The sequence below is a fragment of the Neofelis nebulosa genome, chromosome 14, assembly GCF_028018385.1.
Source record: "Neofelis nebulosa isolate mNeoNeb1 chromosome 14, mNeoNeb1.pri, whole genome shotgun sequence".
NCBI classification, from domain to species: Eukaryota; Metazoa; Chordata; class Mammalia; order Carnivora; family Felidae; genus Neofelis; species Neofelis nebulosa.
In genome coordinates, this window is record NC_080795.1 from 47,413,111 (window position 1) to 47,425,805 (window position 12,695).

Below are 12,695 nucleotides of genomic sequence, written 5' to 3' on the forward strand. Positions count from 1 at the left end.
GCTCACTGACTGTCTCTCTCTCTCTCCCCCATTTGAGGACACAGTGAAAAGGCAGCAGTCTGCAAGAGGGCTCTCACCAAAGCCAAATGGGCTGGCACTTTGACCTTGGACTTCGCAGCTTCCAGAATGGTGAGAAAAGAAATTTCTGTAGTTCAATCTACCCAGTCTATGGTGTTTTCTTATGGGAGCCACAAAACGAATCTCAATAAATTAAAAAGGAGAGAAACAACACAAAGTATGTTCTCTGATCACGATGGAATGAAATTAGAAATCAATAGCAGGAAAAAATTGGGGAAACTCACAAACATGTGGAAATTAAACACTACACTTCTATATAACCAATGGATTAAAGAAGAAATCAAAAGGGAAATCAAAAAAATGCTTTCAGGTGGGGTGCCTGGCTGGCTCCGTTGGAGGAGCGTGCAACTCTTCATCTCGGAGTCGTGAGTTCCAGCCCCACGACAGGTGCAGAGACTACTTAAATAAGTAAAACTTAAAAAAAATAATTTGAGGTGAATGAAAATGAGCACACAACGTATCAAAATGTACAGAACTCAGCTATCGCGGTGCTTAGAGGGAAATTCATAGCTGTGGCTGCTTATATTCAGGAGAAAGATCTCAAACCAATAACCTGATCTTCCATCCTGAGATACTGCAAAAGGAATAAACTAAACCTAAAATGAGCAAAAGGAGGGAAATGGTGATTAAAATGGGAATTTAGGAAGAGCTGACAAGATGGCACAAGATGGAGCAGGAGAAGCGCACTTTCCGCAAGCTCACCTACCCGGGCAGACCTGAACCAGCTGCTGGACACGTCCTACAAGCAGTTGATGCGGTGCCCAAAAGACACGGGGCTCAGCCCAGGTCTGTGGAGGACGCAGCACTCCCTACTGAAGCTCCCGTGCAAGGTCAAGAAAGAGGCTTCCCACATAGGGAAGCTGGAGGTGGTTAAGATGCACGTTCCATCCTGCCCAAGATGGTGGGCAGCATGGTGGATGTCTACAATGGCAAGATCTTCAACTAGGTAGAAATCAAGTCCCAGACGATTGGCCACTACACGGATGAGTTCTCCATCATCCACAAGCCTGTGAAGCCTGGCCGACCTGTCATCAGGGCCACCTACTTCTCAGCTTTAACCCTCTCAAGTAGCCTGTTTCACCAGTAAATTTTTTCTATCTTCTTAATTTCATTTATTTTGAGAGAGAGACAGAGAGATCAAGAGGGGGAGGGGCAGAGAGAGTGGGAGAGAGAGAATCCCAAGCAGGCTCTGCACTGCCAGCATGGAGCCCGATGTGGGGCTCCAACTCACAAACCATGAAATCATGACCTGAGCCAAAACCAAGAGTCGGACAATTACCTGACTGAGCCACCTAGGCACCCCACAGGCTGTTCCACCAATAAAGGCACAGACTTCTCTAAAATAAAAAATAAAAAAAAATAAAAATCATTATTTTAAAAATTTTTTTTATTTTTATTTTTGAGAGACAGAGACAGAGCATGAGCAGGGCAGGAGCAGAGAGAAGGAGACACAGAATTTGAAGCGGGCTCCAGCTCTGAGCTGTCCACGCAGAGCCCGATGCTGGGCTCGAACCCACGAATTGTGAGATTATGACCTGAGCCCAAGCCAGGCGCTTAACCAACTAAGCCACCCGGGCACCCCCAAATAATAATTAATTAATTAACTAATTAAAGTGAAAATTTAAGGAAATAGAGACTAGAAAAACCATAGGAAAGAAATCAATGAAACTAAAAGCTGGTTCTTTGAAAAGAATCAGCAAAATAGACAAACAATTAGCTCGACTGACTAAAAGCCACCTACAAACAGACTTTTGGATTTAAACAGACTTTTTGGTATGGATAGAGCCCTCAGAACCCTACTCATCCTTTACAATGGCCACAGAGACTGACGCTTTAAAAGCTGATGGTTTGGTCAACACAAAGGCAAGACTGGAAACCAAGTGTCCTGTCCACTACCTGGGGCCTCTGACCCACCGCATCAGCTTGTATTTGAGGAGCCTTCCTAGAACAAAATCAAAATCTCAGGATGCTGCTCTGATGGGAATCCCTAAGTTGGTCTCCCTATTGAGCAAACAGCTTATGGCGGCCCCTACTATTCTGTGTAGGGGCATGACTACTCTCAAAGGTGTAGACTTTGTCCCCCCTTTTGAAAGTTTATTAATTTTGAGAGAGAGAGAGAGAGAGAGAGAGAGCAGCATGAATAGAGGAAGAGCAGAAAGAGAGAGAGAGAATTCCAAGCAGGCCCAGTGCTATCAGCACAGAGCCCAACAAGGGGCTTGATCTCACAAACCATGATATCGTAACCTGAGCCAACATCAAGAGTCATATGCTTAACCAACTAAGCCACCCAGGCGCCCCTAGACTTTGTCCCTTTTAAGTAATATTTTCTCACAGGGTTCCAGCAACAGACATGCCTTCACAATTCCAGCTAGGCTTGCTCTCCTTCTTGATATGAATTTCATTCAGCTAATGAGAGAGTAGAACCTGAAGGCAGGGAGAGGATTTTAGTTGCAGTCAAATGAACTTGGGTCAAAGGAAGGAGTCTTGGAGTTATAATAACAACAGTTATTGACTGAGCGCTTGCTATAGCCAAAAAGTATTCAAAGTACTTTATGTGGATTAACTCATTTAATCTCAAAAATTGTAATACAGCTACTCTTATTGACTCCATTTTATAGATAAGGAAACTGAGGCAGAATCTTTAAGGAATCTATCCAATGTCACAAGAGGCTAGGTTCCATTAAGTCCTTTCTTTCCTTCTTTTTTTTTTTTTTCACCACCCCACATAACCAGCCTTTTGAGGGAGACAGCTTTAAGATTTGGGGACACCCGGGCGCCTGGATGGCTCAGTCGGTTGAGTGTCCGACTTCGGCTCAGGTCATGATCTCACAGTCCTTGAGTTCGAGCCCCACGTCAGGCTCTGTGCTGACAGCTGAGAGGCTGGAGCCTGCTTCGGATTCTGTGTCTCCCTCTCTCTCTGCCCCTCCCCTGCTCATGCTCTGTCTCTCTCTGTCTCAAAAATAAATAAAAACATTAAAAAAAATTAAAAAAAGAAAAGATTTGGTGCTACCAAGTACTGTTTGGAGTCCTATAAACAAACCTCCGTCTTCCATCTGAAAAGACTGGAGTCTAGAGTATCCACTAGTCTTAATGATAGAAGAGTTAATTACATAAGGCACAATCATATAGCTCTAGTTTCAGTAGTTAGAGACCACCAAACCACAAATTCATTTGATAGATCCTTATAAAATAATTCTGGATATTTCTGGGAAAAGAGAGAGCCTTGCCCAAGGGTTCTAAACCCTGGCTGCTCATTAAAATCACCCAAAGAACGTTTAAAAACATTGAATCAGAATCTCTAGGGTAAAGCTTGGACAACTGCATTTTTTTTAATCACCCAGGGGAATGCAGTGCGTAGTGAAGGTTGAAAAGCACTCGCTGTGCCTGTATTTGATATATTCTTGCCTCTTGGAATGCCAACACTCTAGTTAATAACCCAACTGGTGACAGTGGAACAGGGTTGGGGCATCTTAGAAAAGCGAAGCCAGAATGGCTGCTGGTGTCCTGAATTCTTTCTGTGAATTAAGAACTACTCGGGTGCGTGGGTGGCTCAGTAGGTTAAGCATCTGACTCTTGATCGCAGCTCAGGTCTCCGTCTCAGGGTGGTGGGTTACAGCCCTGTGTGGAGCCTACTTAAAATAATAATAATAATAATAATAATAATAATAATAATAATAATAAATAAAAGAACCATTCACATAGCATGTAACTGCTTCCAGGTATTTCATATAAACATGACATTAAGTTAAAGAAGGTAAGTGCTACAGCAAACACAAGCTTTTGCAAGTAAACTGGCTTGTGTTTGTCTAATCCAGAAAGGTATCAGCAGACCTATCCGACATCCACACGTATCTCAGCCTTAGACTTTCCCTCTCTTGGCATGCAAAGACCATCTGGCCTCAAAGCGAAAATCAGGCTGAGATCTACACAGTCAGTTATTTAAAAAAAAAAATAAAAATAAATTAAAAGAAAAAAAAGGAAAGTGTGGGCCAAATGAAGGACAGGCAGTCTCTCCCAACAGAAGAAAATTGGTCTGCTGGCCCCGAGGGCATGGGCTAATGTACAGGACCAGAAGAAAGAAGTGGGAAGGAAACAGAATGCCATCTCTCAAGACTGCCCCCCACTCCCTCCTGCATGACATAAACAAACAGTTGTTTGAATCACTTTGCTTCTCCTTTTGATCCTGCACAATGATAAAGACCATCCCTATGGTGTTTTCAGGGGTAGTTACAGAAAACTGCATTTTGTCAGTTTGAATATGTCAATTTGAATGAGTCCATTTTTTTTTTTAAAGGCTGAGATCAAACGGAGGTGAAGGAAAGTGGGGAGTGGGGTTAAATGGTCCATTTGAGATGTTTGCCTTGGGTTACATGAGAGGGAAAACGGAATGTGCGCCCCTGGGCAACATGATGCAGGGCCCTCGCGGGCGTCCCCAAGCATCTTGCAGTAAGGAGAGGCACAGGATCATGCCAATCCCTAGACTCAAGGCAGCACGTTGAAATCCAACTCCTTTTCTAAGGCAGAATTAACCTGAAGACTTGAGTTAATAAAAGCTCTTTGATGAGCCATGATGAACAATGACCAAAGCATCAGGGTCCAGAGAAAACAATTACAAATGGAAAAATAGCTGAAACTGTTTCTTACATTTGTCATGTAAGCACAAAGTGTGTGCTATGAACATTTAATGTCTCGGTGAGTTGTACCTGTGGTCAATTTACCTGGGATCTGACGATGTCATTAAAGCGATCACAGTAACACACTAGTGGTCTTGCTTTGAATTCTGAAACCTGTGAATTTTTATGAGTTGTCTTCTTTTTTGCACATTTCATAGCACGCAGAAAAGACTGAACTGCAACACTGTCTTTCCCCATCCCCCTTTCCCCACCCCCTCAACCTTTCCTTTTAAGTTTTGGCCCATATGCTAATGACAAAGGGAACACCGGGAGGGAGGGCTTTCCACTCTAAGATCCTTTGGTGCCCAGCATGGGCTGGAGTCAGGGAAGGAGGGGGTTCACTTCCATCAGAGACTGAGTGTCTCAAATTGGAGCCTCTGCTTTTTTCTAAGGAGGAAAGCCTTCTTGATGAGGCTGATCATAAGGACAGATAGGGATACTGCTAGCCAAGGTTTCTTAACTTTCTTTATTTCAGGTTTGCATATTCACTGACAAAGATCCTCATTGTTGAGAAACTGTCTGAAACCTTTTTATATGCATTTAAGCAAAGTGAATTTGCTTTCTCTAATCCCTAGGAGGAGGGCGGAGAATCGCTATTTATTAAAAATTTAAAGTGAGCCAAGTCTCTCACAAACACCCTCATTTTAAATCCTGTAACTACCCAGTGAGGTCAGCATTATTACTTCCCTTTTACACAGATAAAGAAACTAAGGTTCAGAGAGGGAAGATAACTTCTCCAAGGTCACACAGTAAACCCGCGGTAGAGCCAGAGACTTCACTGGTAACATGATTAAGACTCAGGGATGGAGGCTGGAGGATTGTGGGGAGCAGAACAGAAAGAGCTACAAGATTGGAACTTTGATGAAATACAACTGCATGAGCATGATGGAAATAACGTGGACTTGGGATTTAACCAAAAGGCTCGAATTCGCCTTCACTGCTGAGCGGTTTATCCTCGGGCACATTATTTCCTCTCTGAGTGTCAATTTCTCCATCCTAATGTGTATGGAGATATGCGGGGCACCTTGCTGATCACTTTTCCTGTATGTCACATGTATCTAAGAGAGCTCACATTCACATGCACCCTGCAAGCTGTTATTGATGTCCTAGTCCATTTTATGCCACCGCCTAGTGAAAATCTCTGGAAACAGGGAGGTGATTGTGAACAAGGCAAGTACGCCCCTTGCCCTCACATAGCTTGCGTTCTAGGGATAATTCGAGGTATGAGTGGGTTATCATGTCTAGCACATAGTGTGACTTTAGTTTTAAACGTCAGTTTTCTCTTCCTTTGCCATAATTCACCTCGTTGTGCTCCACGGAGTTCAGCTATTAACCTCAGTCACATAAAATTAACAGTTTTAGAATCAAAAATGGTTAACAAGCAGCAGTTGCGTATGGTCTAACATCGCACGGAAGGGAGAAGACCAGCCTTGATTTAAAACAGTAATAGAAGTAACGTCCCAGCGGAAGCTTGAATCGCACTATTTTCCTTGACTTCCCAGAAAGGCAAGTCCATCCCTCGCTTTGTAAAACCAGGTTCTAATAGCAAGGCATCAAAACAGACTGTTGAATGCTCACTGAGGTAGAAAACCAGAGCCCAAAAGCAGTGTCCCACACTAGGAGCCAACAGGTGGGAACAGGGGCATGGCAGGTGTAACAGCAAACAGAGGCAGGCTGGCTGGCCCGCTGCCCACCTGGGCAGACTGACCGACCGCAGCCACCAGCCACAACCCAGAGCAGGGCAACACTGCCGGCCTTTCTCCCGGAAGCTAATCTAACCAAGAGAAAAGCACCCAAGAAAAAACAGTACCACTTTGAACCCAGGCAAGGCTTTGTCAAGGGGGATGCCCAGAAAAATGCACTCTGCCCAAAGGGAATGCTCCTTCGGCAAAAATTGAGCTGCTCAAAGAATTTGACTCCATTAACATCTCAATGACCCCACGCAAGCTTTCAATGATCAAATCTCATTAATAGTACTCTCAAGGACAATTACCTATCATTATGGATGTATTGCTTTGCCCTTTTAATTAGGATGATAATGTCCAGTGTAAATAAAGCCTTTTTTGCTAATTTCAGTTGTGCACAATGAATAGGCTTTTTTTCTTTTACTTTCCCCCGCCCCCCCCTTTCCCCTAGGGTTCTTTGGACTGAATTTACTCTGGTTCCTGAAGTGTGGAAAAAGTAAACAAGGTTCTGTTTGGATTCTCTGGGCTAAAACACACAAAAGTGCCGGCGAGTTATCCCAATGAAAATAATTATTCTGCGGTTTGACAATAGTTTCAGAAAATGTTATAGAACAACAAAAAAAAAAATTCCAGAGTTTTTGTTATAATTAAAGAGGTTGGGTGGGGGGCTATTTGGCCTATTTCCAACTGCTTTGTATTTCCACAGAAAGGTAAACAACTTAAAAAATTCATGTTAAATTTTAGCTACATGGGTATTCGGGTCATTACAGAAAGGATCCCACATGGCAGATTAAATATTTCACATGATTACATCAAATTCAGGTGCAAAACTTAAAAGTAATCGATATAAAATTTCTGAGAGATGAGATGAAACAAAGGACTTACAAAAAGAAACAAAAATCTTTGAAACAAGTGACTTGAATCTTTCCTCCTGGCCCTTAGTGATCTTAGTCTAGTTTGTGAGAATTGGCTTACCTCTGGGGAATGTGCTAATGGTCCCCAGGGTACAGGTGTCCCTCATGTGACACAGCCAGCTTGTCTCTGGAGAAACCTCTGGCCGAGAGCAGTCGGAAGTGGACGCCACGCCTCACTTATGAGAACAAGAACATCTCCCTGGCCTGTTTTGCATGTTGTTCTGAGGCTAAAAATAGGCCAAGACTTATTAAATGGCTTGAAGTTCTACAGCAGAAAATAACTTGTAACAAAAATGCCAACAGTTAGGTGGTTAAGATTATGAGTGATTATTGTATTCTTTCTTTCCACAGTGATTACTGAAATGAATTCCATAACTTTGCGGTAAAAAAATTAGGAAGTAAATAATATATGATGCTATATAAGGTAACTTTAAAAAATACTATCTTCATTGGCCCATTTAAGGGGGTTTTATAATGGTTGGTTCTCACCTCAATTACCATTTATATAGAGGGGCTTGCTTAAAGTAGGGTAAACGCTAATGTCCTCCACAAATCTATGAAACCTCTCTTCTATTTACCATTTAAAAAAAAAAGATATTTTGGGGCGCCTGGGTGGCTCAGTCGGTTAAGCGGCCGACTTCAGCTCAGGTCATGATCTCGCGGTCTGTGAGTTCGAGCCCTGCGTCGGGCTCTGTGCTGACAGCTCGGAGCCTGGAGCCTGTTTCCGATTCTGTGTCTCCCTCTCTCTGACCCTCCCCTGTTCATGCTCTGTCTCTCCCTGTCTCAAAAATAAATAAAATGTTAAAAAAAAAAGATTTTTTTTCCTTTTTTACAAAAAAAAGTTCATTTATTTTGATAGAGAGCGAGCGAGCACAGGGAGAAGCAGAGAGAGAGGGAGAGAGAGAATCCGAAGCAGGCTCTTTGCTGTCAGAGCAGAGCCCAATATGGGGTCCATCTCACGAACCGTGAGATTATGACCTGAGTTGAAATCAAGACTCCAACTTTGAATTAGGTGAGCAACCCAGATGCCCTGATGTTTTTATCTTTTTTAAGATCTTTATCTCTTTAGCCACAAAATCCTTGAAGATGATCTCTGTTATATTCCTAACAAATATTGAAAAATATGGAGGGTGAAGAATGTGTAAACAAGCCTTCAAAAACCTGTATTTCTTGGGGTGTCTGGGTGGCTTAGTTGGCTTAAGATTCTCTCTCCCTCTGTGCCCCTCTCTCCGGCTCGTGCACTCTCTCTCTCAAAATAAAAATAAAAATAAAATAAAGACCTATGTTTCTTTGGTTATAAGAAATAATATAAGCCCACAAAAATTTTAGAAACTATAAAATAGTACCTAAAAAAATAATCCATAAACCTACCATCTGGAATCAACTGTTGTCAGTATTTCTGTGTAACAGGCAGGAAGCCCATCACAGCTGGGGGCTCCTTTCCAAGAGGCTCTGGCCCTCTCAGTTGAGGGCAAGCATGCCAGGGCTCAGTTGTATTTGTCACCAGACCTATTTATGCCCCTTGTAATGGAAGTGATTTACTTGAACATTACATAAATTAGGGAAATGCGAGTAAGAAAACAAAGAGAGTCTCTATGCAAACCAGATCGAATGTTTTGGAAAGACTCCACAGAGGCAGGAGTTTTTTTTTTTAAAATAGAAGGGATTCTGCACTCAGGTTGCCTTGAAGGGGTCTGACTTCAGTTTGAGATGGAGCTCTTCCCAGGCACTGTATTCCATGTTCTAGAACAGCTGTGGGCAGACTGAGGCTGGGCCAGTCACTTCAGTCCAATAAACCACGATCTGGAAATTAATAGACTTCAGCTTCCCTACCTATGAGATAAAATCACCTGGCTGGAAAACTCTGTATCTAGAAGACTGGAGAGGCTCTCTCAAGGACATCTGCTAGTTCCATACACTTTTGAGGATTTGCCCCAGATCCTGCAGTTGGATAACAGTTTAAATTATCCAAAGCTTTATCTCAATACCAGCTCAAGTTTTCCCGTGCCGCCCCAGGGAAAGGGCCCCCTTCTTCCCCTCGTTGCTGTTTCTTTTGGTTTTCATAATTTAGAAAGTGCCCCCAGAATGTTTAGGGATGAGTCAAACTCCACCAAAGCTGTGTTGGTCCAGACTCCTACCCAGATCTACTCTGTTTAAGAAGGTTGGAGAAAAGGGAGCATAGTCAGGTGACATTCCTGGATGGAGTCCCAGCTAGGTGCTGAGGCAGGAGGAGGCTTTCCAGAGACTTTCTGGCAGACCAAATGAATGGACTAGGCAGCAGCCGGCTCATTTTCCACTTGCGCCTCCCCAGAGGCATCGCTGCCAAGATAGTACGAAGGGCTCTGGCAGCGACCTCTGTTGTCTTTGCCTATCTGGACCGTACCCCTCTTCCCACTGTTGCCGTGGGGACCCCTACCCTTGTCCCAGTGGATGCCATTTGGTGGGTCTATGAGTCAAAGTGCTAGAGCAAGCAGGCAGGAGGCCATCTGTCCAGAGGTAGGCCAGTTAGATGCCTTCTCTGGGATCTGAATCTTGGGCTAAGGGGCAGAAAACGGTGTGCCAGCACCCTGAGCAACTCATTTCTGCTGACTCAGAACCTGAGAGCAGTCTCAGTTCCTGTCCCTCCTGAGCCTGAATATTTGGATTTCTTCTTGATTCTGTTAGCTGTCCATATGTTTCCACTGAAATCTGTTTCTGGCTAAAGTATCCTAAACTAATTTCTTCTGATTGAATCCTGAGGGACATAACTCATTCAGTGTGTGCATGTGTGTGTGTGTGTGTGCGCGCACACACGCATGCATATATGTTGTATGTATGTGTGTATACATATATACCCAAATATGTGTGTTTTGCCCTGGAAGCAGGGTCTGTTCATTTTACAGTCAATCATACAACAAATACATATTCAGTTTACCACATAGATTCCTTTCACTAACATCTAGGCCACTGAGCTAGGAATAGAAAGCAGTAAAAGGAGTAAGATTCAATGCTTTGCTTTGAACCCGTGGTGCATGTGTGTGTATGTGTTTAGCCAGGAGAAGAATCCCACAAACTCACCATACCCTGTTGTAGTGGACACCTATTGGATTATAAACCTTGTCCTTCTAAATTGGTGGCAGTGGGATTGGTGCAGGGAGTGGTAGCTATTTCTCCTGCACGCTGCCTGCCGCAAGCTGAACCCCTCATCCAACCTAGGCCAATCGTATTTTTCTCCTAGGAGCTTAAAATGGGGAAGGGGAAACAGGTGTGGGAGGGGAGGAGAGAGAAGGAGAGAAGGACAGAGAGAAAGGTTGAGACACGGAGTTAGTGGGTTTCCTCCATGTGGGTCAATCATAAACACTTGAATGGAATAGGAAACCATCTTCTGCCCATGGAGTGCATGAGTAACACAGCAAGGCAGTTTGCCGCGAAAGAGGAATGGCGGGACCATCAGTGAGAAACCAAGATGAGAGGCGGTGACAGGCCACCCAGCTACGGGCCACAGACCCTTTTTGAGACCTACACGCACTTCTGTCTTTGGATTCCGTGCGACCCCTGGATCCCAATAATGTATTTTCACTTGCATGGCCAGCTCAAGTACTTGCAACTCAGAGTCCTAATACAAGCATGAATTTCAAGTGCTGTGGAAACCCAACCTATAGAAAGACACTCTGTAGGGTGAGAAGAGACTCTACAAGGCTGTCTGTACATGGTAGGTATTATTTCACCCCTCTTTTGTCAGACTCACAGAACGTTCACCTTTCCTTACATCCCTAAATGCTACTGTCGGTCTTGTATTTCATGTTGTGTCACTCCACTGAATCCTCCAAGTGGGATTAGTTGAATTCTGTTTCATAGTGGAAGACAACTATTTATAAATGTAGGCTTATGTTTTTACATTTAGGGTAACCACTCCTAAGATACTTGCAGAATTAGATACTTCAGCATTGGCATATTTTGCTTTCATTGCTGCGTTCTGCTGTTCAATAGCTTCCATTTCTATGTTCCATGAACATAAATATATTACCACCACAGATTAAGATTTGAAGCAAGTCTGGAGTGCCTGGGGTGGCTCAATTAGTTAAGCGTCTGACTCTGGCTCAGGTCATGATCTCACCATAAGTTTAAGCCCCGCATCGGCTCTCTGCTTTCAGCACAGAGGCTGTTTTGGATCCTCTGTCTCCTTCTCTTTCTCTCTTTCTCTCTCTCTCTCTCTCTCTCTCTCTCTCTCTCTCAAAAATAAAACTGCCTTGGTGGCTCAGTTGGTTAAGCATCCAGTTTTTGGTTTCAGCTCAGGTCACAATCTCATGGTTCGAGAGTTCAAGCCCCGCATGGGGCTCTACACTGACAGGGCAGAGCCTGTTTGGAGTTCTTTCTCTCTCCCTCTCTCTCTGCCCCTCCCCTGCTTGATCTCCTTCTCTCTCTCAAAATACATAAATTAATTAATTAAAAAAAAAAAGATTTAAAGCAAGTCTGACATTCACATAGTCCTTCACAAGGACACCATCAGAGGGCATACAACGAAATTTATCAGTTGTAGCCTATACTGCACAGCATATAATACCAAATCTTTTCCTGTCATGGTTGCCATGACTAAGAATTCTTTGGTCCCATCCAAATCCTTGCTGACATCATTCATTAACACAGCTAACTAGAGGGTACTGTTCACACCTGTGCACTCGTCAATCGAATACACCACTGATAATTTTAGAGTCGCTTAAATGATGTGAAAATTTTGGAAAATTAACTGCACATGTCGTTCGGCTGCTCGTGTTCTTTCGTTGTCTTGAACAGTACCTGCCTGCAGGGAGCACGGCCTTTCCAGGGAGCACAGCCTTTCCTGTGCTCTCCCAGTGTCTGTCTGCAGGCCCGGGACCCCCGGAGACTGCCACTCTGGAGTTCAGGCTGCAGGCCCACTGTGGTTCTCCCATTAAACCCTGACCTCTAATGTGCCTCTCTCGATTACAAAAATGACCTTTTGGCCTCCATCTTTAATCTTTACTTTGTTTCTCACCTTGTTCAGAACCTAGGTGTGGGGAAAAAAGTGCAATTGACTGGGGGCTCCTTTGGCAAGCCCAAAAAACCATACCTCTAATTTTTCCCTCCTCATTTTGCACATGCTGAGTTCCAGTTTTTCCCAGTTGCTGGTTAGGGCAGATATATTTTGCTGCATTCAATAAATACTTTTATAAGCTCACATCGGTAAAGGTTTAAATGTCCTGATGTCAAATTCATAACCGCATTTTTTTAATGTTTATTTATTTTTGAGAGAGAGAGAGAGGGAGAATGAGAGGCAGAGGAGCAGAGAGAGCGGGAGACACAGAATCTGAAGCAGGCTCCAGGCTCTGAGCTGTCAGTACAGAGCC

The 12,695-nt window shown here is 43.6% G+C and overlaps 1 pseudogene; it reads left to right on the forward strand.

The window, feature by feature from the left end:
* The first annotated feature begins 655 nt into the window (after nucleotides 1-655).
* On the forward strand, nucleotides 656-12,270 carry LOC131494534 (small ribosomal subunit protein uS19-like; annotated as a pseudogene).
* The last annotated feature ends 425 nt before the right edge of the window (nucleotides 12,271-12,695 follow it).